The sequence below is a fragment of the Rosa chinensis genome, chromosome 2 (genome assembly GCF_002994745.2).
Source record: "Rosa chinensis cultivar Old Blush chromosome 2, RchiOBHm-V2, whole genome shotgun sequence".
Taxonomy (NCBI): Eukaryota; Viridiplantae; Streptophyta; class Magnoliopsida; order Rosales; family Rosaceae; genus Rosa; species Rosa chinensis.
Genome location: NC_037089.1, coordinates 8,803,543 through 8,828,162, shown reverse-complemented (window position 1 = coordinate 8,828,162; position 24,620 = coordinate 8,803,543). Strand labels below are relative to the sequence as shown.

The window sequence follows — 24,620 nt, the reverse complement described above, 5'->3', positions numbered from 1 at the left end:
GAGTTAGTCAGACAACAGTTTCCTTAAATCAGTTGTGTTTTGTCTTCTCAACCAACACATAGTAATTAGACGAAATTTACAAAAATCCGGACAACAGTTGCAATGTATTTGTGTTGTCTGAAGAATTGATAAGCCCGAAATTTTTTTATTTATTTCCCAATTACTGAAACCCTACTTATTTTGGGTTCCCTCCCTCAAGTCAAAAACTTCCCTCCTTTTCTGCCTCTCACCATCCAAAACACCCGCACATTCACTCACCCTCTCATCAGAACAAATGAAGACCACCAAAGACCACTCTCATCATGAATCCTAGCTAGTTACGAATCGATGATCACTACTCATCAAAGACCACCCCGTCGATCTCTCTTTCTACATCGATCACGGCCTCTGTTTTTGACTACCTCTTTCCACCTCTCTCTCCACTACGGGTGCTATCCACAGCGGTTCTCCCTCGGTTGTGGCTCCATCTCTCTCTCTCTCTCTCTCTCTCTCTCCTTGTAACTTCTTCTTTTTTCTTACTTCTCAATCGTTCTTCGTTTTTTCTGATATTTTTGTTTTGATTGGGTTATTAATTGAGGTTATCCAATGTTTTGGTTTCTTGTTGATTCATGGGTACATTTTTCACAATTCAAAGTCCAATGCTTTTCTAATATTAATGAAGTTTAGCTTCATATTATCTAAATCCTTTCATCGATTTTCATCTTTGAAATTGCCAAACCGTAGCAACGCCCAAATCCAACCAAAGTATTGAACTTTGGTTCTTCCCCAATTTGCATATTTTTGATCTATTTGGTTTTAGTTTTAATTAAGTTGGGTTATAGAAATCTTACGGATTGGTATCATGTTACTATGTGTGTTTAAAGATTTAGGCTTTGAGGAGATTTCTTCTTGAGGAGTAAACTGAAGGAGATTTCTTCTTGAGGAGATTGAGACACTGCAAGTGAGTAAGATTTCCAAGGTGACCCAAATTCTCCTTGAGGAGATTTCTTCTCACCGAGATTCACCTTGAGAGAATTACTCTTCATCCAGATTCACCTTGAGGAGATTTCTTTTAGAGACATGAGTGAATAATATCTTTTCCTTGTGCTTTGTTAGGTCTTGCTCCTGCAATTTTAGAGGATTTGTACCACCTCATCAAGAAGACAGTCTCCATTAGGAAGCATTTGGAGAGATTCAGGAAGGATAAGGACTCCAAAGAAGCTTCCACCAGTTTGGAGATAGTAAGTTATCTTTTTCTTGAAGATTCTTTTTTCTTTTCTAAACAAATAGATATTGCTTTCACTAGCTCACTTAAAATCTGTAAATGAATTTTATTGCTAAATTTGATGGGCATGTCTGATTAATGGGATTGAGTTGTGAGGACTTAGATGATACTAATATGGTGATACTCAAAGGGTGATCAAATAGTTGTGTCTAGTGTAAAAATGGATGTTTTATGAAAAATAAAATTCCATTAAGAAACATGTCTAGTTGTGTGTATTGCATATAGTGATATATAGCAAATTTAATGTGTATTCATAGAGTGATATGTAGCATATTTAGTGTCATGGAATGAAGGTAGTAACATTTAGCTTAGGTGATTCCGTTGGAGTTTTATTTTCGTTACTTTTGCTTCTCACTAGTGATATGGTGAGTGAATTGTGTCTCATGAATTATGTCTTTTAGCATTTAAGTGCACTAAATGGGTATTTCAACTAGTCATTTACCTAGAATGGCTAATTCTAGCAGGGCTATTTCATGACCTTTGAAAATTAAGTCCATGGAAAAGATCTAAGTTCTTGTGCACATGTGTGAAGCACTAGTTTACCTGGACAGAGTCCAAGGCATCTTTAGTGGTGTTGGATCTATTTGAAGTCTTCTTTCTAGTTGTTTCCATTGTTCCTTTGTTTTAATAGTGCTCTGTATTTTTCAATAGTACTTTGTATTTTTCAACAATAGATAGAAAGCAAAATTTAAACAGATAAATTTTGCATATTGTTCCTTGTTCTGCATCAGAGCATCAGATTATATTGTCTTACATATCTTTAAATTGCTCATGTATAATGTTGCCTATAATAAGTTCTCATTTTCACTCTTATATAGAAATGCTTCCTCATTTTTGCTTTACTGTTTGATATATTTCTATGCTTGAATTTTAATATAGTTTTGCTTCTACATCTAACTTATACAAGATATCAAACAAAGAGAGGATTCTGTTGTAAAAGGTAAGGGCTATGAAGATGCAACTTTGTATTTTGAGTTTATAGCTTTTTATAAATGCTTGTCTGAGGTGGTAATTATCTTTTTCTGTACTTCATTATCAGCTGGTGTCCCCGATGATGGAAAAGATTGGCCTCCATTCTTTCGAATTATTCACCATGATATTACCAATGAAATTCCTGTACACTCTCAAAGGCTACAGTTGTTAACGTTTGTGATCCGTGGGATCTCTAGTTAGCTTAAGAGAGAGAGAGAGAGAGAGAGAGAGAGAGAGAGAGAGAGAGAGTGACACGAGATGTATAGTGGTTCGTTTCCCGCCTTAGCGGGAAACTACGTCCACTTGAATGTGCACTAGTGTGTCGAGCCTTGTGGCCTAACAAGATTACAAGAGATATAATGGACTTGGATCCTCTTTAAGTGGGAGGAGGCATTCCTTTTATAGGTGAAGGAAGCCATCTCCTTTACATGGTTTTCGATGTGGGACAAGCAACAACTATTTATAGTCTAGAAAGCCTATTTGTGAGGGCATGTTGGCAAGGCCGGGAAGGTGGCTTCCCGGCGACGGATTTGCGACTTCCGGATACCGTAGCGTAGCTTGAACATAGGGCTACAAGATGCATGTCTCGGTTGGGCCTCACCATGGCTTGTGGGTGTCTCAAAGAGGGTGTTACTTATGCTTGGTGATGTAGTAAATACTCCATATTGTTGGAGGTATGTACAAGTCCCCGAAGTCCCCAAGTAAGAGGAGCTTCTTGGTTGGGGAGTTATAATCACGAAGTTACCAAGCATAAGTAAGCGGGCGGTATGGAGCCCCTACAAGTCCCCGAACTCCGTAAGCAAGAAGGGACTCGTAAACCTGCACAACAAAGACAAAAAACAAGCATATGTAGAATGCTCGTTGCATTGGGCAACAAATGTGAGTTGCATTGATATGCGTTGGCATATATAAGCGTAATAGTGCACATATGGTCGTGTGAGCAAATGAATTGCATATGATAAATGCGTGACGCGCGCAAGGAGACGAACGAGGTCGAGTTTGACGGGGTTATGCTCGCGAGATGCAAGTTGCACGAGCGCCGCGGAGGTATGCATTTGTAACTCATGAACAATGATCGCGAGTACGGTTGTGTTTGTTTGGTTGTCTCTCGAATTAATGGAACGCGAAAAGAATTTGATTTGTTGCAATCGGTAAACAACAAATGGTAGAAAAAATTCAATGTTCCATTAACGTGTAGTGTGTCGAGTAGACATGAGTGTAAAGCTCGAGGATTGCCGGGAAGGCATGAGCGGTAAGCTCGGGGGTGCCGGGATGGCATGAGCGGAAAGCTCGAGGGTGCCGGGATGGCATGAGCGGAAAGCTCGGGGGTGCCGGGAAGGCATAAGCGGAAGCGGGGGGTTGCCGGGAAGGCATGAGCGGTAAACTCGGGGTGCCGGGAAGGCATGAGGGGGAAGCTCGTGAGCGGAAGCTCAAGGGTTGCCGGGAAGGCATGAGCGGAAGCTCGGGGTGCCGGGAAGGCATGAGAGGGAAGCTCGTGAGCGGAAGCTCAAGGGTTGCCGGGAAGGCATGAGCAGAAGCTCGGGGTGCCGGGAAGGCATGAGCGGAAGCTCGGGGTGCCGGGAAGGCATGAGCGGTAGCTCAGGGTGCCGGGAAGGCATGAGCGGGAAGCTCGTGAGCGGAAGCTCAAGGGTTGCCTGGAAGGCATGAGCGGAAGCTCGGGGTGCTGGGAAGGCATGAGAGGGAAGCTCGTGAGCGGAAGCTCAAGGGTTGCCGGGAAGGCATGAGCGGTAGCTCGGGGTGCCGGGAAGGCATGAGCGGAAGCTCGGGGTGCCGGGAAGGCATGAGCGGTAGCTCAGGGTGCCGGGAAGGCATGAGCGGAAGCTCGGGGTGCCGGGAAGGCATGAGCGGGAAGTTCGTGAGCGGAAGCTCAAGGGTTGCTGGGAAGGCATGAGCGGAAGCTCGGGGTGCCGGGAAGGCATGAGCGGAAAGCTCGTGAGCTTCCGCTCAAGGGTTGCCGGGAAGGCATGAGCGGAAAGCTTGGGGTGCCGGGAAGGCATTAACGGGTAGCTCGAAGGTGATGCCCTGAGTCATGAGCGTGACCGTTTGCTAATTATGTTGGGCTGTATGTACAAGTCACCGAAGTCCCCAGTCAAGGAGGGTGTTCTTGCGGGTTGATACCAAAGCGTAGCTTTGTGCCGTATATCAAGCATAATTAGTGCGAGTGCGTCGTCCATCTAGAATTGTTAGAGCGAACGCTTTTGCCCTTTCGGGTGGGCCCCTGCTAGGCCCTGCGAGGAGTCCCCCACTCCTGGCTATAGACCTCCGGATGGTCGGAAAATTGTTTGACGAGGGGAGCTGCGCGGAGCAGAGGGTGTTGGGTAGCGAGCCCAATCTTAGATACCCAAGCGTCGGGGTTAACTGCCGGATCAATGGCTGCCGTGGGCTGTGTTAACTTGTCCCTAGCTGTTTTCTCGAAGGAGAAACTTGACTGCAATGCCGCGTAGCAGTCATTGTCATTATGAGGCGTTGCCTTACCGCTTGGCGGTTTGGTTGAAAAATGATAAACACATAGGGCAAGTAATAATATTTTGTTCGAGTGTCCCATGTTTATTTAATTTTGCAATTAAAATAGAAGCATGACATATGTGTATAGCATGTACTTGTAATGTGGATGCTAGTATCATTTTTGCATTTTTGTAGATATGCTAATGGATCATTGAGATCGGTATGTGAAGCATGGCATATCTAGTACGTGAGATCTAGAAAGTGTTGCCAAATCTACGAAATGTTGTTGGCATGCTTAAAAGTTATGGAAGCATGTAAAGATATATCAAGTGTGATATTCTAAAAGCATGCTTAGAAGTAGTAAAAGCATGGTATTGGCATGGCGGTAGCTCAAATTGAAAGAGCGTAAAATGTAAGATATAGTGACTTATCTTATGCCGATTTTGGGGTTAGCGGAGTTGGCCGAGCATGACGGTCCATTGCTTGTGGCGGATAAAGTACTCCGATAATGCCCGTCAACTCGTAGTTGCAGTCAAATGCTTGATAGAAATAGTTGAATTTCCTTCGAACAAAATAGGTGATTAGTACATGAGTATGTAAAATCAACACTAGTACTTTGCATATGTACTTTGATGAGATTTTGAGCAAAGTGTATATATGCAAAATTGTAGTTGGCAACAAAGTTCATGCTATTTTGAAATGTGAGAGTGCCATTCGGGTTGAGCGGGCTGGCTGCTAGCGGAAGCAATGCGGGGCTGGCGGAGCGGAAGCCGCTGATGATGATTGAAGTTTGGTACTTGGGTGCCCAGAGAAGTTTTCTGGGTGTCCAGAGTAGTGAGCGGCAATTTTTTTTTTTTTTTTTGTAGTTGACCTGTTTTAGCTAGCGTTGACCTGCTATGTTCGGCGTTGACCGGACCTGACCGGCGTTGACCAAGGGTTGACTTGGTAGATGGCACAAGTTGCCACTAAGAATATCAATTATATGACTCAAAGAAAGAAATTATTTTGAGCTCGGTTAAGATGACTTAACTCAATGGTAAGTGACGAAGCCTTTGTGTGTCGGCTTCCCACAGACGGCGCCAATGTTAACGTTTGTGATCCGTGGGATCTCTAGTTAGCTTAAGAGAGAGAGAGAGAGAGAGAGTGACACGAGATGTATAGTGGTTCGTTTCCCGCCTTAGCGGGAAACTACGTCCACTTGAATGTGCACTAGTGTGTCGAGCCTTGTGGCCTAACAAGATTACAAGAGATATAATGGACTTGGATCCTCTTTAAGTGGGAGGAGGCATTCCTTTTATAGGTGAAGGAAGCCATCTCCTTTACATGGTTTTCAATGTGGGACAAGCAACAACTATTTATAGTCTAGAAAGCCTATTTGTGAGGGCATGTTGGCAAGGCCGGGAAGGTGGCTTCCCGGCGACGGATTTGCGACTTCCGGATACCGTAGCGTAGCTTGAACATAGGGCTACAAGATGCATGTCTCGATTGGGCCTCACCATGGCTTGTGGGTGTCTCAAAGAGGGTGTTACTTATGCTTGGTGATGTAGTAAATACTCCATATTGTTGGAGGTATGTACAACAGTATATGGCTTTTGCTAGTTGGTTAGGTATGGCAGGTTATTTTGCTTCGATAAGTTGTTCTCTTGAAATAAATTGAGGCTTCATTGTGAAAAGAGTAGTTTGCATTGGTTCTTTTTCAGCATGTCTGTACTGCCTGTTTCCATGTTATGATTTACGGTTTAAGATACTACTGTTGATCATTAGTATGCAGCTCACTCCTTTTTTTACTTTTAAAAGTATCAGTAAGTACCATGCTATTGCTAAGGAATAAATATAATCTCTAATCAAACACGAAATGTAGTGTTTGATTATTTCCTAAATGTTAGTTGAGTGTTGGCCAATAATTAAGGTAGTTCTTTCTGTAATAGATGTTGTCATTGTTAAACAATACTTGTTGAAAATTGTATTTTGGTTTCTGTTAGGATATTGAAGTGAGTTGTTGCATGTACGACCGTGCATGTATTTGACAAACACAGATTTTGGAAGAGAGTAATTAGGGGTCATGTTTCAGGGTATATTGACATGATGGACCTATTGATAAAAATGTTTTTTTAAGTCGTGCAATCATTTTCCATGTATCTCAGTGATTTTGATGCTAATTGGATGGTGTTCACAAACTGCAGGTTCCAAATATTTTTCCTTGCAATCATCTATGCTTTACTTGGAATACCACTCTCATATGTGCTGTGGTACAGGACCCTTTATCGGGCAATGAGGTAACCATATATTGATGTTCTTTCTAATGGTTTCCAAAGTATGATATAAGATTTGTGGTTCCTCCCTATCATAAGATTTTGGTTTTTCATTTTCTGAGAATAATGTCCGTGTCTGGGTTGCTGCTGACAATAGTATAAAACCACCTTAGAGCTACCAAAATTCCTCCAAGCTAATGGGTTGTTCAATGGTAGAGTGAAAGCAGTGTTATGGTGTCAATGCTATCAATCTCGATAAAAAAATGTGTGCCTAGTTTTTCTATTTATTTTTTGTTTTATGAACTTATTAAAAAGATGAGTTTAAAGTGTATAAATGCTGCATTGCTTCTGCTGACTGTTGCATTCCAACTTGCAGGACAGATTCTGCCTTGAAGTTTGGTGGTGTTTCCTGTTTTACATGGTATATACTGATACAATATTATTGACTTTTTTTTTTTGGTCGAATATATTCTTTTGACTTCCTACCGCTTATCTTATTGCTCTCATATTTATTTTGATACTGTCTACTAAACTAAAATATCTTTATTCTTACTTTTAACTTTTATTTGTTGGTTGTTGCATAATGATTACAAGGGCATTCTTGCTGCAATTGATGTCTTTCCTAACCATGCGGTGGTAGGGGTAAGTTTGGTGGTAATGCCTGCAGCCTTCATCTGTCTTTTAAAGCTTTTTTTAAAGGTAAATGACTAGGCAAAAAAAAAAAAAAAAAGAGAAAAGGTAAATGAAATGTGTGCATGTTTAATGTAAATGCTACTTGAGGCTGTTGCCAGAAGTCTCTGAGAGCCTGTGTATGCTGTAGCTGTTGTGTCTGTGCGTGTATTTTTTTTTCCTCCTCTCTTAGCTGCATTTTATTAATATCTGCAGGGTATTAAGTTTTTAAAACGTAATATCAGCATCGTTCATTTGTTTTAGTGGGAGAGAAGAGGCAAAGCAACTTACACTCAGCAACATATTGATGAGGTCAGAATGGAGTGGGGAAAGTATAGTTAAAACTTATATGTAAGCAATACTATATTGCGAGAAGAATTTTGGTAACCTTGATTTTACAAGATACATTACTTGCTAGATTGAGGCTTTTTTGGTTGAGATGGCTGGATTGTGATGTCTAGACATGAATTTGTAGTTTCGGTATGTTTTGGATGTGGCAATGTATGAGAATGATGTGCTATATAGCAGCTACTAAATGATGATGGAACTTATTTGTGCCAAATTTTTCATATCTGCCTATTTTCAGAATTTAGTTGTGCCCAATTCTACTCAAACAACACATATAAGACAAGTAATTGGCCATGGTTATCAGACAACACAATGGTTCACAAAGAAGAAACATATATTGCCTAATATCCATTCAGACAACACGTTCATGAAGTAGCCATTGTCTAGAACTACTTACAACAATATAAACAAATTGTAAATCTTGTCCTAGCTACATTCAGGCAACACATACACTGAACAAACTGTTGAGTGAGATTCTAATAGCATAACAGAAGAAAATTGTAAGTGTAGTCTGAGTATATTTCAGACAATATATACAGACAACCCATTGTTGTTCGCTACGCAATTCAGACAACTGAAAGAAGTGAAACCTACTCGTAGGATAAATATCTGGGACAATACATTTCTAAAACCACTGATGTCTCAATTAATTTGACACAACGATGACAAGATGTACTCTTGTCTGAGATTCATATTAGACAACACAGCTATCATAAAGTTGTTTTCTCTCATATACTTCATACATCAGTCAGTTAAGGAAGGGTTGTTGGAGATACATCACACACAACACATTGCTGTAACCATTGTTGTACTTAAGTTCTTTCAGACAACTGTCTATTAATAAACTGTTGTCTGAAATGATACTCTACAACAGATTAACCAAATTATCAGCCAGTTGAAAAATACAGACGACATATATTCATCTATACACGTAGTCTGAGTGAATATCAGACAATAGTTTTTGACTGTTGTCTGATTGAGGGCCATCAGACGACAGGCACTTTTTTCATTCAGAAAACAGTTATTTGACTGTCGTCTGATTCACTTTGTGTAGTAGTGTAAGTGCAATTCCGCTAGCGGAACTTCTCCCTTTTCATCTTGCAAGTGAGAATCTTCGCTACGCACAACTTTGCTAGCGGAACTTCTCCCTTTTTCATCTTGCAAGTGAGAGTCTCCGCTAAGCGCAACTCCGCTAGCGGAACTTCTCCCTTTCTCATCTTGCAAGTGAATCTCCGCTAAGCGCAACTTCGCTAGCGGAATTTCTCCCTCTGCATCTTGCAAGCGAGTCAGTTGCGCGTAGCGGCACTTCTCCCCCGAATGCAATATCACGCACGGATCTTAAATCCAGGTCCCCGTGACACTTCTAAACTGCTCCCCATCAGCGGCGGGATGTCTGCCAACAACGCTTCCAGAAGCAACGCCTCACTCTGATGACGACCGCCACGCGGTGTTGCAGTTAAGCAATGTTTCCCCCGGAACAAGTAAGGGGACATGTCGACAGTCTTCGATGGCCTTGATTAGGCCCGTTGACCCCTGACACTAGGGTATCAAAGATTGGGCTCGCTACCCAACACCTTCTGCTCAGCACAGCGCAGCTTCCCCTTAACAAACAATATACCGACCAAACGGAGCTCTATCTACACCGGGGAGTAGGGGACTCCCTAGGGGGCCTAGAAAGGGTTCACCTGAAAGGGTATAAAGCGTTTGCTTAGTAAGTCCATGGTTGACAATGCACTGACGCTAATTATGCTCTTGCAAGTCTAGCGGAAGTAACGCTTCAAACCGCTAGGCAACTCCCCAACCAAGATTGCCCTCCTTGACTGGGGACTTGGGGGACTTGTACTTACAGGAGCATTTGCAAATATAATTTGCTATGAATGAGCCGCGCTCATGTTAACACCAGTGGTACCAACTACAGCCAACGGTATGACCTACGAAATCACCACCAAGCAGGCTACCGCCTGAGCCCCGACTCGCCCCCAGATCACCGCTGACGCGTCGCCATGCGCCTCGCCGATGCAGCATCAGAAGCTCCACAAACTGGGAACTGATGCATATCAGTCCCACATCCAAAACAAGGAAGAGGTCAGCCTCTTCCTCACCTATAAAAGGTTCTCTCCTCTCTCCTCATTAATTACGCATTCATTACTTACCTACTGTTATTCTATCAACATAAATACATTGACTAACTTAGGCATCAGAGAAGAGAAGACCGCCCAGTGCGGTCTCCCTCTGATGCCGCTTTGTATTTCATTTGACAGGTAGCGGAAGCTCTGAGAACACTGCAAGTAGCGGTCCGCCTATTGAACCCGCGTTAACAAAGACTTGGGCTACTGCTCAAATGTTAAACATTAACACATTGCTTGTTCCCCATCATGTGATTACTACAGTTTGAGTTGAGAAACCACACTTTCTCGGCTTGAGTTATTGAGCTCCATATAGGACATTAGAAGTAACTCTTCCTCTTAGTCCAATTCCGCGTAATTGGCTACCTTCTCCCATCTGGGACACTCGTACTGAAGATGCCCTAATTGATGGCATTTATAGCATTCAATGGTTGCCTTGTAGAAAGCTCCACCCCTGCCTCTTCCTCACACCATTCATCTTCCTCTTCCCCTCATTCCACTTCTATCTTCAGCTGTAACTTTCAACACCTGCTCCTCATCATTATGACTATGCATCCGCTGCTCATGTACAAGTAGGCTACTCTAAAGCTCATCTATTGTCACAGTGTCTAGATAATTTGATTCCTCCACTGAGCGGACTACATAATCAAACTTTGAAGTCATAGACCTTAAAATCTTTTCTATGATCACAACTTGCTCCATCTTCTCCCCATGAGCCTTCATTTTATTAGCAATTGTAAGTGTGTGAGCAAAGTAATCATCTACCTTCTCTCATCTAGAGCACTTCGAATTATTTCATCAAAGCCTGGAGTTGTGCCCTTTTGACTCTAGTGCTCCCCATGTACTTCTGTTTCATAGAATCGCAGATGTTCTTGGAGGTGTCTTTGTTGAGTATTGTCTCTATAATGGTACGTTCGATTGCTTGGAATAGATAATTTTTGACCTTAAGGTCCTTCAGCCTTTGTTCCTCCATTGTCTTTTTCTGAGTTTCCATTGGCACCACACCTTCTTCTACCACCATGATTCCTCCATCAACTAAGCTTCAGTATTCCTTCGATTGAAGGAAGTTCTCCATTAACATCGACCAGTGATCATATATAATGGCCATCAAACTTGGGAATGCCAGGCTGAACAAAACTGCCCTCTGAAGCCATTCCTCACTCACCCCCTTTCGTGGTTCTCTCTTTTTCTAACCTTTCTCACTCTTCTTCTCTCACAATCAGGCCTAAATAAGGAGCTTTGATACCAAAATGTTGAAAACCATAGCACACACAATAGAATTCTCAAGTATGGTGAATGATTCTGATTATTGAATGAATGTAAATTGGCTTATAAAGCCATTACAAGTACAGGAAGTAACAATGCAGCCCACTTCTCAACATCCCTGAGATTGTGGTAAAGTAACTAAGGAATGGGTAAACGCTAACAAACACTAACAACATTAAACAGACTTCTCCTAATAAATAGGAGTTTATTTTGACTGAAACACATAAACCCTAACAACTTGACTTAAACAAGGACTCCTAACTATCATTCAACCAAATCCTAACACTACACCAAAAATCGCATCAGACAACGGCAGAAAACCAATGTGGGATTTGGAGTCCCACCGTTGTAGAGTGAGCCGTTGTCTGATGAAAAATCAGACAACGGTGGAACACAGTTGTGTGATAAACATACAGACAACAGGTTTATGTTATAACTGTTGTGTGATAGCTCGGCAAATGGCTCGATAGATGCAAAGCGCAGCTGCTCAGCAGTTGAGGCGTTGTCTTCAGACAACAGTGCCAGTTTTAAGCTGTTGTATGTTAAGCATATCAGACAACATTTTTTTTATTTTGTCTGTTTTTTTATTGATCTTCAAACTTCAGTTCTTGGACTATATCTGTTGTGTGATTAACTTTAGGACAACAAAGTTCAATTGGTTTTGTTGTGTGATTAACATTTAGGACAACAGAGTTTAATTAGTTCTGTTGTGTGATTAGCTTTTAAGACAACAGAGTTCAATTAATTCTGTTGTCTGAGTATAAATCATAAGACACTGATTCGTTAAAAACCGATGTGTGGTATATTGATTACAATGTGTTTTTCTCCCATTTTTGGCCATTCAGACAACAGGCAGTGATCATTATATCTAATCTGTTGTGTGATTATTTGAACATCCCATTCCTGAATTAGATTGTGCATTCATTTGGTCTATTTACGAAATGAACAGTACTTTATCAAATACAAACATTGCAAACCATCAAATGATTCATATAACCATTACTTTAAACTTCAAAAGCAAAAAGGATGCATTTCCTAATCATTGAAACCAACACTTTACACAAGAAAAGCATTCTAGTGCATGCCCATCTACTTGGGACATCAAAAAGCTGATACACATATATTGTTCCAAAATATGCCACACATAGTGCATGACAATGTACCAGCAGAGAAGCATAAAAAAGATGCTTTCCTTATCTAAAATGTACTAGCAACAAGTGTGCTACTTCATGACTCGTGCACATATGTGTTGACAACAAACTTCCCCCACTCATTTCGCACTTGATCAATATCTGCCTGGGTGTATTGGCTGCTGCCTCTCCTCTCCCACTGAAATCAGTTAATCATTTTGGTGAATGAGGCATAGATGTAATAACACACTTAATAGAAATTGAGTCAAGTGACTATATTTATAGCTATATATGTTGATACCTTGGAAGGAAACAATGGCATGTCTTTATCCTCAATGATATCTCTCAATTATCGCATGATAAAGTACCCGCACTCCTTGTTGCTAGGTTGGGGAGGAATGCCCTAAACACAAGCAAATGAATGAACAAGTGAAAACTTGGCATGAAAAACTGTTTTTTGAAAACCACAAGTGGTGAAACTTACAACCAAATTTTTCCAATGGACTAAACTCCGGCTTTGCTTATTCTTTTCAGAATTATACATACGCATAGCACTACACCAAAACAACAATATGATCAATGATGTACCATAATGCAAGGGAGGCAAACAAGTGTATTAAACAGATTTCATAAAATTGAGGCATTTCGATCAATATGTAAACGAGGGACTTATGTATCCACGATAGACATCCAATCTCCTGTGGGTAAGCGCCTTTTCAGCGGGTCCATAAAGTAGGCAGTTCCTTTCTTCGACTCAACAAGTGTCAACACCCAATGATCACTACATGCATACAAAATGTCATATATCTTGAAAACTAATTTTTTATATATGTTCAGACACAGTAGATATGAAAGTTTGCAAACATTCATTAAATATTACCCCGAGTTATATGGCAGCATGAACATCTGCCCTGGTTTAGCAGTTACAAGCCTATCTTTGATGTGTTAGGCCTTGACAGTTCCATTCCCACACCCCACAACACCAATAAGTGAAGGGTCAACAAACGCAACCATGTCCAGCATTTTATAAGCCTTCAACTTATCATAGAGGTACCTAATAACAAACATTTGCACCAACTCATTGGGTTTTAGCAACTATACTTCTTATCAAGGCATTACGGACAAAGCATATATATATATATATATTTATATAATATCAGTTCAAGGACCTTTTCTACCTCTGATACACAGCAATGCAAGTTCCATTTACTTCCCTCATGCTTGCAAGTCGCCTAACATCTTTTCCCAATATAAATGTCTTGCGAGAATATCCAAACACTTCAGGCTCCATGTAGAAGTTGATTGTATTCCCATCTTTGAATGCATCCTCACCCCACAAACATAACATCTTCAATGAAGCTGGCAACGATGGTGCCAATTTGGCCAAGCCAAATTCAATCTCTGAGTCCTCTTCCCCCATCTCTTTCCTTTTCTTCTTCTTATCAGCTTTATCCTTGGTAGGTTTCTAGAATAAGAAAATAAATGTAAGGTACATATCATAAATATAAGTTGCATATCTACAATTAAGTAATTTCTATAAACAAATGAATGTTATCAAAGTAGCTACAGGTTGAATTATACACAGTTCTTACCTTGACTGCAGATTTTATGACTAGGTGTTTAGGCCATGCGACCCAACTCCCCATAGCCTGCTTCATTGTTTCAATTTCATCTTTCACAGGAAATGACACTTTTGCTTTTTCCTCAAGCGCAGAATAGATGGAAACACGCACATTACCATCCCCTAGTGGAGTGCCATGAACGAGTTGGGAAGGATCCTCGCACTCCATAACAGTGGCATAAGCAACAATATGTTCAACAAAACCTATTGCCAACTTGCAATCAACCTCAGCTACGTTTGACTAAAAAAATGGACCAAAAAACAAGATTTATAGTTGTTCCCTATATATATTCGAAATAGTAACAGATTTAAATCTAGTCCATAAACATACTCATAAGAAACTCATAAGCATTCTATGAGTAACAACATGCTGCAAGCTTTAGACAGTTTCAGAAAACTGGTAACTTGAAAGAAAAATTCACCAACAATTATTCTTTCAATTATTTGAAGCACAACTTTCCAGATTTCGAGTAGACATGCAAAGCTACTATTTTCCAGAGTTTCACGCTATTCGTAGTTCAAATGAATTGTCAAACAAGAATCTAAAGTGATAGAAACGCTGAATAAAACAGAAATCCTGAAACAGTGCAGTTTGATCAAAATAGCATAAGTATTTCATTTTAACTTTGTTTTTCACGAAACCAAGTTCAAAATGATCATCGAAGAGTCTCCTTTAAGCTGTCAAAAACTGAGAGTAAAGCTACAAGTAAAGGTTTTTCAAAAATCATGAAATGCCCCACTGGTTCAGCTTGGGTGTCAAACACATGTATGCAGTAATCGAACTTTGATCTTTTTCCAGTTCATTAAGTAAAACCAAATTACCTTTAATGTAGGTTGACACATCGTCAAATCCACATATTCTTCCCCTCCTCATTCTCCGGCTCCTTGACATCTATCATATTGACATTTTCTTCAACAACCTCATTGACCTCCTCACGGTTGACAACTACTTTCTTAAGCAACTTGGGAAACTCATTCCCTTTCTTGCACCCGGGACTTTTATCCAACCGGCCTTCCTTAACAACCTTTGTCCCTTTCCTTTTACACATGATGGTTTTCTTTTCCATTTCTTCAAAAATGCTCAGAATTTTAGCTCCATCCACATTGTTCACTACTTCTTCCAACAGACCTTTATCCGTTTCTTTAGCTTAGCTTATTACAAATACATCTTATTTTTCATGAATTTGTCTTAAAATTCATGAATTTAAGACAATAGTTCAAAGAAATTCAGCTTACTACATTGTTATGTAACTAAAATGAATGAAGTAAAAATGCTCATATACGCCATCTTTCATAATAGGGTTTGCAACCTGTCAACTAGTAAAGGGAAGGCTGCTCTCACAGACTTGAGGTTTATGCATTAGGCATGAACATATCAGTTTACCATGAATTTTGAATAAACTTCTGTAGGATCAACTTTATTGTTTATTATATCTGAATGCATATAACAGAAAGCACCTTGCAAAGCCACAGCTAAGTGACATCTTTCTAGTACAGGGAATACAATTTTATGTAAGATGTTTCCTTTCCATTTTTGGCCAGAGCATTTGAAAATACTTTCAGTCAAGTTCCCTAACGGCCTTGGGAGGGAGTAGAGTTTAAGTGGCTTAAATTTAACATTTGAAGTCACAATATTGAACTTTCAAAAGCAACAACAATGACCCTAGACTGAAACAGTTTCGATGTATAGTCTATGAGACCACTCTTGGTAACAGGATAACAGTTCTACATCTTTTATGTCTTCTAAGTTCAGTAATCTAATTATGTCTCGACAAGCTAAAACAAATTTGCATCATGTTCAACACTGCATCACATGATCACACTATCCTCATGCATCTTTCACAACCTTAGATGATAAACACATAACAGCACTGAAACATTTGTAGAGTCAAAATGTGGGGTAACTAACTAGCACTTGAATGCATGCATAAAACAACCATTCACTTAATTTCTTTTTTTTTTTAGCCATCTGTTGGTATTTAAGTCTTTTGACATTCTCCTCTTCCACCCTATCAATTCCCAAGAGGGATAAGACTCTTCATATGATTGTAGGAAGAAAGGTCTTAAGCACATATATCATAGGACTCCCGTCTTCCCTAAAAGCTAGCTTTTACCACTAAATTTCCTCCCGTTAATAATAATCACATCACTTTCTATAAGCAAGATTAGCATGAAAAAATTCATTGCAAGCCAATAAAACTCATTCTTCCATGTCGCAACAAGAAGAAACTGAAAAAAGAAAAGCTCAGAAAACCAGTTCCAACGAAAACCAGTTCCAACCAAACAGATACATGTTTGTAAAGTGCATATTCACAACTTGCTTTTCGTACACTATCATACCTGAGGTGAAAAACAAATATATTCAAACTTCAAAACGATATTTGTACACAAAAAAACAATTAGGCCTGTTTTGAAATGCTGTCCTTGACTTATGGAATACTAATTGAAGAAAAATCACCACATTTCAGCTTGGAAAGTAAGATTGACATTCAACATTCAAGCAATACAAGCCAACGGAAACTGAAAGTCACCATGATACTCCACACTTTCAATATTGTAACCGAACCCTCTATTTTTCCATGAATTTACAATCAATTTACTGCACAGAATATACATCTTCAATCAAGGCAAATGCAAAAAGAACACTGAATCTACTAAGCCTAAACTAAATTCACTTTCTGGGGTCTAACAATATCATGAAAAGATCAAATCATATTCCTAACACTAACACCATCAACTCACCACCAATTTAGATAATCTAAATTGTAAGTCTGAACCAATCAAATACTATTTTGTTCCCTGGACTCTAATCAAACAGAATTGCTATTTGTTACGACATTACTTGAGCAATTTACTTATGTCAAAAACCTTACCTCCATTTTGACAAATCAGTTATCCAATTTGCTAAAGCAACAGTCTTTTCCCTTGAAAAAAAATCCCCAAAAAACCCTAAAATCAAAATCAGGAAATCCAAACATGGTAGAATGGGGCGAACAGACCAAATCTAGAGAAGGAGAATTTGTGGGAAACCACTCACACAATCATAGTAACTACGTCATTTTTTTTCTTCGTGGGCATGCTTGTTTTTGCTTTCTTAGTTAAATACAATCACATAACTAATGAAAATAAGCATGAATTACACGAATTTAGATGACCCATATTCGAGAGGTGGAATTGGAATCTTACCTAAACCCACAAGCTACGACAGATCACAGTGGAGGTTAAGTCTGGTAGGATTTGCCGTCAAACTGCTCACTATAGACGGGTTCGTGGCCGGAGCACCATTAATAGCGAGTGACGGATAGAAAAGAGAAACAGAGAGAGAGATCTGCTCAGTGGTTTCAAGTGGGCTGCGCAAGAACAACAAGGTCAGTGCTTCTGTTAATTAAACTTAAAGCCGCACCATTTTGGTTAAGGTCGGAATTACCTTCATGGTGATTTTGCTTAGAATCAAAACTCCAAGCGGCTTCCTATTTGGTTTGCAGCTGAGGGGAGATGAGAGAGGGAATGGGTTGGCATGGCTTCTGAGAGATAGACCTAATCGAGATGTGTTTTGATGACAGATGGTGTTTTCATGAGAGAGCCATGGTGTTTTGATGAGAGAGTGATGGTTTTTGATGAAGTTGAGAAGAGAGCTACTCGACGAGAGGAAACGGCTGTTTTGACAAAGTGTTGACTCGCGGGGAGAGCAAATCCAATAAACCTAGCTTGCTAATTAAGTTGTCAAAGGCGGGCTTTTAATTTTTGCTTTATGAATCAGACAACATAAAGACGAAGTTTTGTTGTCTGATTGTGAAAAAATTAAATCTCAGCTAAGGTTCCAAAGAGGGAAAAGTTCCCGCTATAATATGCAACCAAAGTAACATGCTAGCCAATGCTCATTTACACAACGGAAACAACTCATTTGGTTGTGTAATCATCAATCTGGTGCTATATTTCAATCAAAACTTGGAGGTTTTTGGGGGGCTCGAGTGCCATTTTGGGCCAAATAAAGGCACATCCAAATATTTCCCACTTCATCACACAACAAAAAGTCAAAAACCGTTGTATCATGTTTTGCATGCTACTCTCATACAACAGATATAACTATACTGTTGTGCTATGTAGTACCAATTTGGAGCCAAATTTGAGTCGATCTGGGAGGGAAATCTGCAGCTATTTTTTTTATGTTTCAGACAACAGATTATTCTTGTAACCGTTGTGCAATGACCTTCTAAACAAAAACTTCAGAATTTTAACCACCTTATACAACGTAAGTTTACTAAACATGTTGTGTGATTCACTTTTCTTCATCACACAACACATTTTTTTTTTCGTTGTGCAAAAAGTGTTGTGTGTTAACATTTTTGGTGTAGTGTAACACACAATTTTTTGAACTAACTTGGGCCGGTAACTAATTCTACAACAAACTTAGTAACAGAAAAATTCAGAGATGGCAGTGAGGTTAGTTAGGATTTCAACTATTACTAAATCATGATTAATAATTTTGCAACTATTACTGGATAAAGAGTATATTAGTCTTAGGGTAAGGGTAAAGAATTATATGACATGATTTGACAAATATGTGATGTGTGTAGATGACATGGTATAACATCTAGGATTGATGTCACAAATCCTAGGCCTCATTGAGGTCCTAAATCATTGCCCAAAGAAAAATTACAGTAATTAGAATTCGATTAGGTTGTATTTCAATGTACATGATCAAGGCTTGATGAAAGTTAATTTTGCGACTATGTCGTACTTGTGGTGGTGATTGATGAAGATTTTTTTTTTGGTCGGTTTGATTTCAGTATAAATTTGTGTGTTTTGGCCATTTACACCAAATTAGTACAATTAGAAATTTCCAAAATGATTATGATGAAAAAAACACTAATGCGATTGAAAAATTCTTTTTATGACACGCATGAATCGGAAGCAAGAAATCGATATGGGAATATTTCAATTCCGTTAACCTATTGACTTACCATATGGAATTCGAATAGGAATGCAACTGACTACAATTGATAATGTTTACTAATGTTCATGAATCAGAATCAAAACTAGTTCGATCACTAAACTACTCCTACAAAAATAAATATTCATAAGAGAGCTAGGTATATATATCCGTAGGGGTATGGGTGATTAATTTGGGGTTAGTAGGATATTTTGGGTAGTTTAAATGAATTCTTGAGGCTTTGATTCCTAAACTTGTACCCCATTTGTTATCAAATTTCGGGTTGTTTAGGAATCGATTCCTTACAATTATGTGGGACCCACACCAATTTCAATACCTATATGTTAGTAAACGCATGAAAACTCATACACTGAAATTATCCCAATAATTTCCATTCTCATTTCAGTTAACTAAAAGAGTGACATTATATTGAAGTAGAATCAAATCTATGATCTATCCTAATCCTATATGTTTCAGTGGTCTCGAGAGCTGTCTGGTCCAACTGAATACGGGTCGTATCGGTTTTCTACTATCGTTATTGGTCTCTATTATCTGCAAAATAGACGAAGGTCAGAGGGAAGACCGAGTGTGCCGGCCTTCGACGCTCCGATGCCTAAGTCAGTATAAGATAAGATAATGATAATGGAAAGCGATAGTAAACAGTTACCTCTTTAGGTTGTTGGAGATGACCTTAATGTAGCAGGTTTGAGGGAGCATGGTTTCGTTTCTTTAGGTGTGGGACACTCGGGATCCAGATATTGCCCTGAGGAGTATCGGAACCCCCAGCTAGGAGCTCACCTCACTGGTGTATAGGCGATACGAGTCTTGTGCTTCCGATACTTGTGCTTAGGAGGTATGTGTATACCAACAAGTCCCCGGTCAAGAGTTCTCTTGGGTGGGGAGTTTGTCGTTGGTAAAAGTATCTGAAGTTCAAGGCGAGTTTATGCCACGTGGCTTCTGTACAACCGTTACCCCCCCAGTCCCCCAGGTCCCTACTTAAGAGGAGTCTTGGCTCGGGTGAGTGAGTTGTGTTGGCATTTGATGTGGTGTCGCTATCGCCAATCGGTGGTGGGGTTGCATGCGTCTTTTAGTGCATAGGCGATGCCCTGGTGACACGTGTGGTGAGTTTATTCGTTTTTGTGTGTAGGAAGACTGGTGTACTGGGATCCGTAATGTGTAATAATGGCGTAGTGGTGAGTAGCCGAGGTGATGGTGCACGACCTCTGTAACGCTCGGGGTTGTCGGACATGTGGTGAGATCTGGGGTTGTCGTCCTTGCACGTCCAACGATCTTGGTGTTCTCGAGGTCCTTATATAAGGACAGGGGAGAGAGGTGGAGATGGTTACTGTTCCTGCGTTCGTGTTGGAGCTTAAAAGAAAACTGGGTTAGACCTGGGTCGTAGCTGTGTGGACAGCTTTTAAGTGGTCGTGGAGTGGTCATCATTGTCTCTGTATATCAATCAAAGGAGTGAACAGGTATGCCATCTCTTGACCTTTTCTGGGTTTATCTGAGGGTATTGGTGTGCGTGTACCTTGTGAGGGTCGTGCTCCTGGAGAGCGATTTACTGGCAGGTTCTGGGTCGCATTAGGTTCGGTGAGATTGTGGAGGGGTAGAATTGTGGGTCACACTGAGTCTCATTTGGTTGCTCCAGATAGGGCTGGAGCATTTGAATTTTGCGGAGGAGTCTTGGGGAAGGCGATATCGAGGGAGAACGACTGATCAGGGATCTTTGTCGCTCGGAGTATGGCGCGTGAGAACTGCAGTAGTGGTAGGCGAGAGGGTTCCTTTCGTGGAGGGGAGGGGACTTCTTATGGTGGTGTCGGTGCATCCCGTGGCGGGGGAGAAGGTGTCTCTCGTAGTCGCAGTGGAAGTGGTTCCTGGGGAGTTGGCGAGGGTGATTCCTGAGGAGGTGGTGGGGGAGCTCCCCCCGGAGTATCGTGGGGAGTTCTCAAGGGAGTGGCGAGCGCTCGTCTCGCGGAGTTCCGAGTAGGGTTGAGCGACCCGTGGTGGCTGATGTGCCTGAAGCGGAGGGTGTTGAAGTATTGGAGATATCGTGTTAGCCACGGGGGCAGTTGCTTCTTGGTGCTACGCCCATTGATCAATCGGGTCCCAATATGACGGAGGAGCAGATTGCTGAGATGAGGACCACTTGGGCCATTCCGGACATTATTTTGTTACGTCCCTTGTGAGATGGGGAAACGTTCAGCCACCCCCAGTTAAGATGGGCATGCTTTTATGAGTATGAGCTCAAGTGTGGGTTGAGTTTCCCGATACCGGAGGAGTTACAGTATCTACTATCTTGCCTGAATGTAGCGGTAGGGCAGCTATCGCCTAATGCACTGAGGCAAATAATGAGAGTATTGCTGCTATGGAAGCTAAGCAAGTTGCTGTGTCCCAGTATCGGCGAGTTCAATTCCATGTTCAAGATGCAGTACTCGACCAAAGCAGGCGATAGCAGCTATATGAATTTTAGGGCCCGCGGCCGTACTGTTATCGAGGACCTGCCATTGAATATCTATGCGCGGTGACGGGAGAGGCAGTGCTTAGTAGGCAGCCGGTGGTAGAATCCGGATATAGTGCACCGGGCCTTGAGCTAGTTCCTACCCATCTGTGAGTATCATGATTGCCTTTGTGGGTGGATTTTCTTGTCTTTGGTGTGTACTAATAGCGTTTTTGTGCATTGTAGTGAGGCAGGAGGTGGAGTTGACTACGCTGGAGCAGAAGCGTGTGACGAGGGTGATGGATGCGTTTCCCAAGGGGACGAGGGGGTTCTATCGTCTGTGTAGGCTCCCGATATACGAGAGATTTGATTTGGGGAGGTTTTCGAGTGAGGGATTTTCTGTTTGTGTGGTGTGGTGTGTGTTGTGTGTTATCCTTGCTGACTCTGTTTATTTTGCAGCAGATATGTTGAACGAGGCCCCTAGCAAAAGTGACGCCCCGTATGCTGACGTAGATCCCGATACTATTATTTAGGGATTGTTGCGAGAATCGCAGACGGCGAGGCGAGTAGATGTTAACCTGTCAGATAAAGTGAGTGTGACTGATCATCAGGTTAGCATGGCGCTGCCCGATGAGATGTATATGAGGTTTCCAATGCCGTGCCAGAGTATTTCAATCAACGGGCCGAGGAGGAAGCTGGTGCTGAGGGGCATCAGGGTGGCGTTGCCCGGGAGCCGACGTGAGATGTCCAGGGGCCAACCAAGCAAACTGGTGAGGCGAGTGAGCGTCCCCAAGTGCGTGGTGGTGAGCGTCAGTCCCCTGAGACTCGGGAAGTGACAAGGCAGTCCCCCGGGTCCCGGTAGGAGGGGAGGGTCTTGGTGACGTGGCTCGGGTCTCGGAGCCCACGGTGTAGGTAGAGATTTCCATTGAGGATTTGTTGGAGGAGGTGGAGCGGCGTCAGCGCGATACCAACGCTCGTGCTTTCTTGGTGCAAGATGAGATTCTGGAACAGTTAGAAACCGTTTTTGGGGATGAAATTGGCAATCCTGTCTAGCGGGAAGTCATCACTGTGGAGAGTGGGGAAGCGGAGGTGACCAGCCAAGCCGTTGGTGAGACAGGGCTGACAGTCGAGGTGCTTGAGGTACAACCTGAGTCTGGAGAGGGTATAATCTGGGTCACCCAAGTTACCGAAACGGGGACCCAAGATGGCGAGGGGGATGGAGGCCGAGTGTCGAACACGTGTGCTCGTACTGATGGGGTCAAGTCGAGGAAGAGGACGGCCTCGCAGCTTCACCTCGGGAGTCCCCCAGTTGGTGTTGCTATTGACACTTGCGATAGTAAGAGGTCTCAGGTTGGTAATGTATTGAGCTCGAGATCTACAAGTAGGGGTTCACGGGGTTCTCGCGATGAGGTTGCAGGGGGTCTCGCGCGCACCCTGGGCGAGATTGGAATTACCGATGGCGCTATCCTTCACATGGTTGCTGACTTGCGAAACTGCCATCGCGATCGTGGTCGCGTGAGTGCTGAAGAACCCAGTCTGGGGTATCGAGAAGCTCATGAGAGGTTGATGAGGGTAGGTATCGTTATGAGTTTGCCTCTTCTCTGTTTTTTTTTGTTTTTGCTTCCACGTAGATGTGTTGACAATGTTGTGTACTGCAGGCTGTGAACCTGAATTACCACGCCTTGGGCGAGTTGGTGGATCATTTTGATCGAGGGGAGCTGGAACCCGAGAGGGAGTGGGCGCACGAGCTTCAGAGTGCGGTGGACCAAGGTTGGGTGGAGTACGAGGATACGAGGTGGGTAATCGATGAAGGGATCGCGAGGAGGATGGAGCTGGAACGAGCGCTTGCTATAGAAGAGGCTCGACGTCAAGAAGCCGAGGATGCTATCGCTCCACTGAGGCAGGCGAACCTCGATTTGACTGGGAAGCTGTAGCGGGCGGAGGATGGCCTAAGGTCAGTGGAGCAAGTTAGGGCTCGGGTGGCAGAGGCCGAAGAGCATCTGCAAGATTTGGAAAGGCAGGTCCTGGAGCGCGATGCCGAGTTGGAGCTTGGCACTACTGCCTTGGAGAGTTTGGCTCCCTATCCAGATCAAGTGGTGGATTTGGAAGGGCAGGTTGGGAATTTGCAGAGGGAGGTGGATCGTTTACGGGATGTGGAGTTGGAAGTAGACGAGAGGGAGGTAGAGATGGAGCGGCTCAGGAAAGAGTTAGCCGAGCAGCGGGCTCGATCGAGTGATTTAGCCGAGGAGTACATTCGCCTGCGCGTTGCTGTAGAGACCCATCGGGACAAGCTCGCCAAGGCTAGGCGAGATGGTGCAGATAAGGCGGTGGATCTCTATCTCCAGACACCCCACTTTCAAGAGAAAATGAACAAAGCCTTCTCGGATAGGGTCTTGCACTCGATTCGAGATGGTATCGCTGCTGGGTAGATTGACCAGGAGAAAATGGTACGTGACATGCAGGCCATGAAGGCAGTGAGATCGCAAGCCAGCGCAGCAAGTGGTGGTTGGAGTCCTGGGATTGTGATCATAGAGCAGGTTGTACCAGTGCATGCATCAGGATAAGCTGGTGAGCTTGAGGTGGAGGGTGCTGTTAGCGAGCAGGAGGCCCTCGTGGATATCGTGGGCGAGGTGCAAGGTGAGAATGTTGGCGAGCGAGACAGAGTGGAGGGGCAAGATCTGGTAGAGGAGCAGACACGCAGTTCCGAGGCCGAAACCTAGCCTTTGTACCTCTTCTTTATGTGCTAGCGATAGGTTTTCCCTTTTCTTGTAAATGCGATGGATTTTGTTGGGACAATTGACCAAGTGGTCTGACTTTTGAGATGTTCGCTTGGTATTGGAACATGTGAAGTTTATGGGGAATTGATAGTGTTGGGCGATAGTCCCCCGTTTATTGAATATATTTATTAATTTGTCGATTGGTTGCCTTGTCATTAATGCAGGTCATTAAGGCGACGCGACCATTGGTCGTCTGGAGTCGGTTGGTGGTGATGGCGTCCCCTATAAATAGGTAGGTAAGGAGAAGGGTGGATCATATTTTCAACATGGTGTTTACTTTGTTTTTCATTGTGCTCTTGCTTTTGAAATCTTCTTTTCGCTATAGGCAATATGCGTTTCCAAATTTCCGGGCTTTA

General features: G+C 42.2%; 2 long non-coding RNA genes across 3 annotated transcripts; both read left to right on the top strand.

Moving 5' to 3' along the window:
- The first annotated feature begins 217 nt into the window (after nucleotides 1-217).
- On the top strand, nucleotides 218-2,399 carry LOC112183828. Of its 2 annotated transcripts, XR_002929967.2 has the most exons (4): nucleotides 218-454; nucleotides 1,096-1,220; nucleotides 2,144-2,204; nucleotides 2,304-2,399. It is a non-coding gene; the product is annotated as an uncharacterized LOC112183828 (long non-coding RNA). The 2 variants fall into 2 exon arrangements; XR_005805784.1 differs by lacking the exon at nucleotides 218-454 and having other exon boundaries at nucleotides 1,004-1,220.
- Nucleotides 2,400-6,280: 3,881 nt separating this feature from the next.
- Nucleotides 6,281-7,372, top strand: LOC112183829. The gene is made up of 3 exons (XR_002929969.2): nucleotides 6,281-6,309; nucleotides 6,886-6,978; nucleotides 7,331-7,372. It is a non-coding gene; the product is annotated as an uncharacterized LOC112183829 (long non-coding RNA).
- Nucleotides 7,373-24,620: the final 17,248 nt, after the last annotated feature.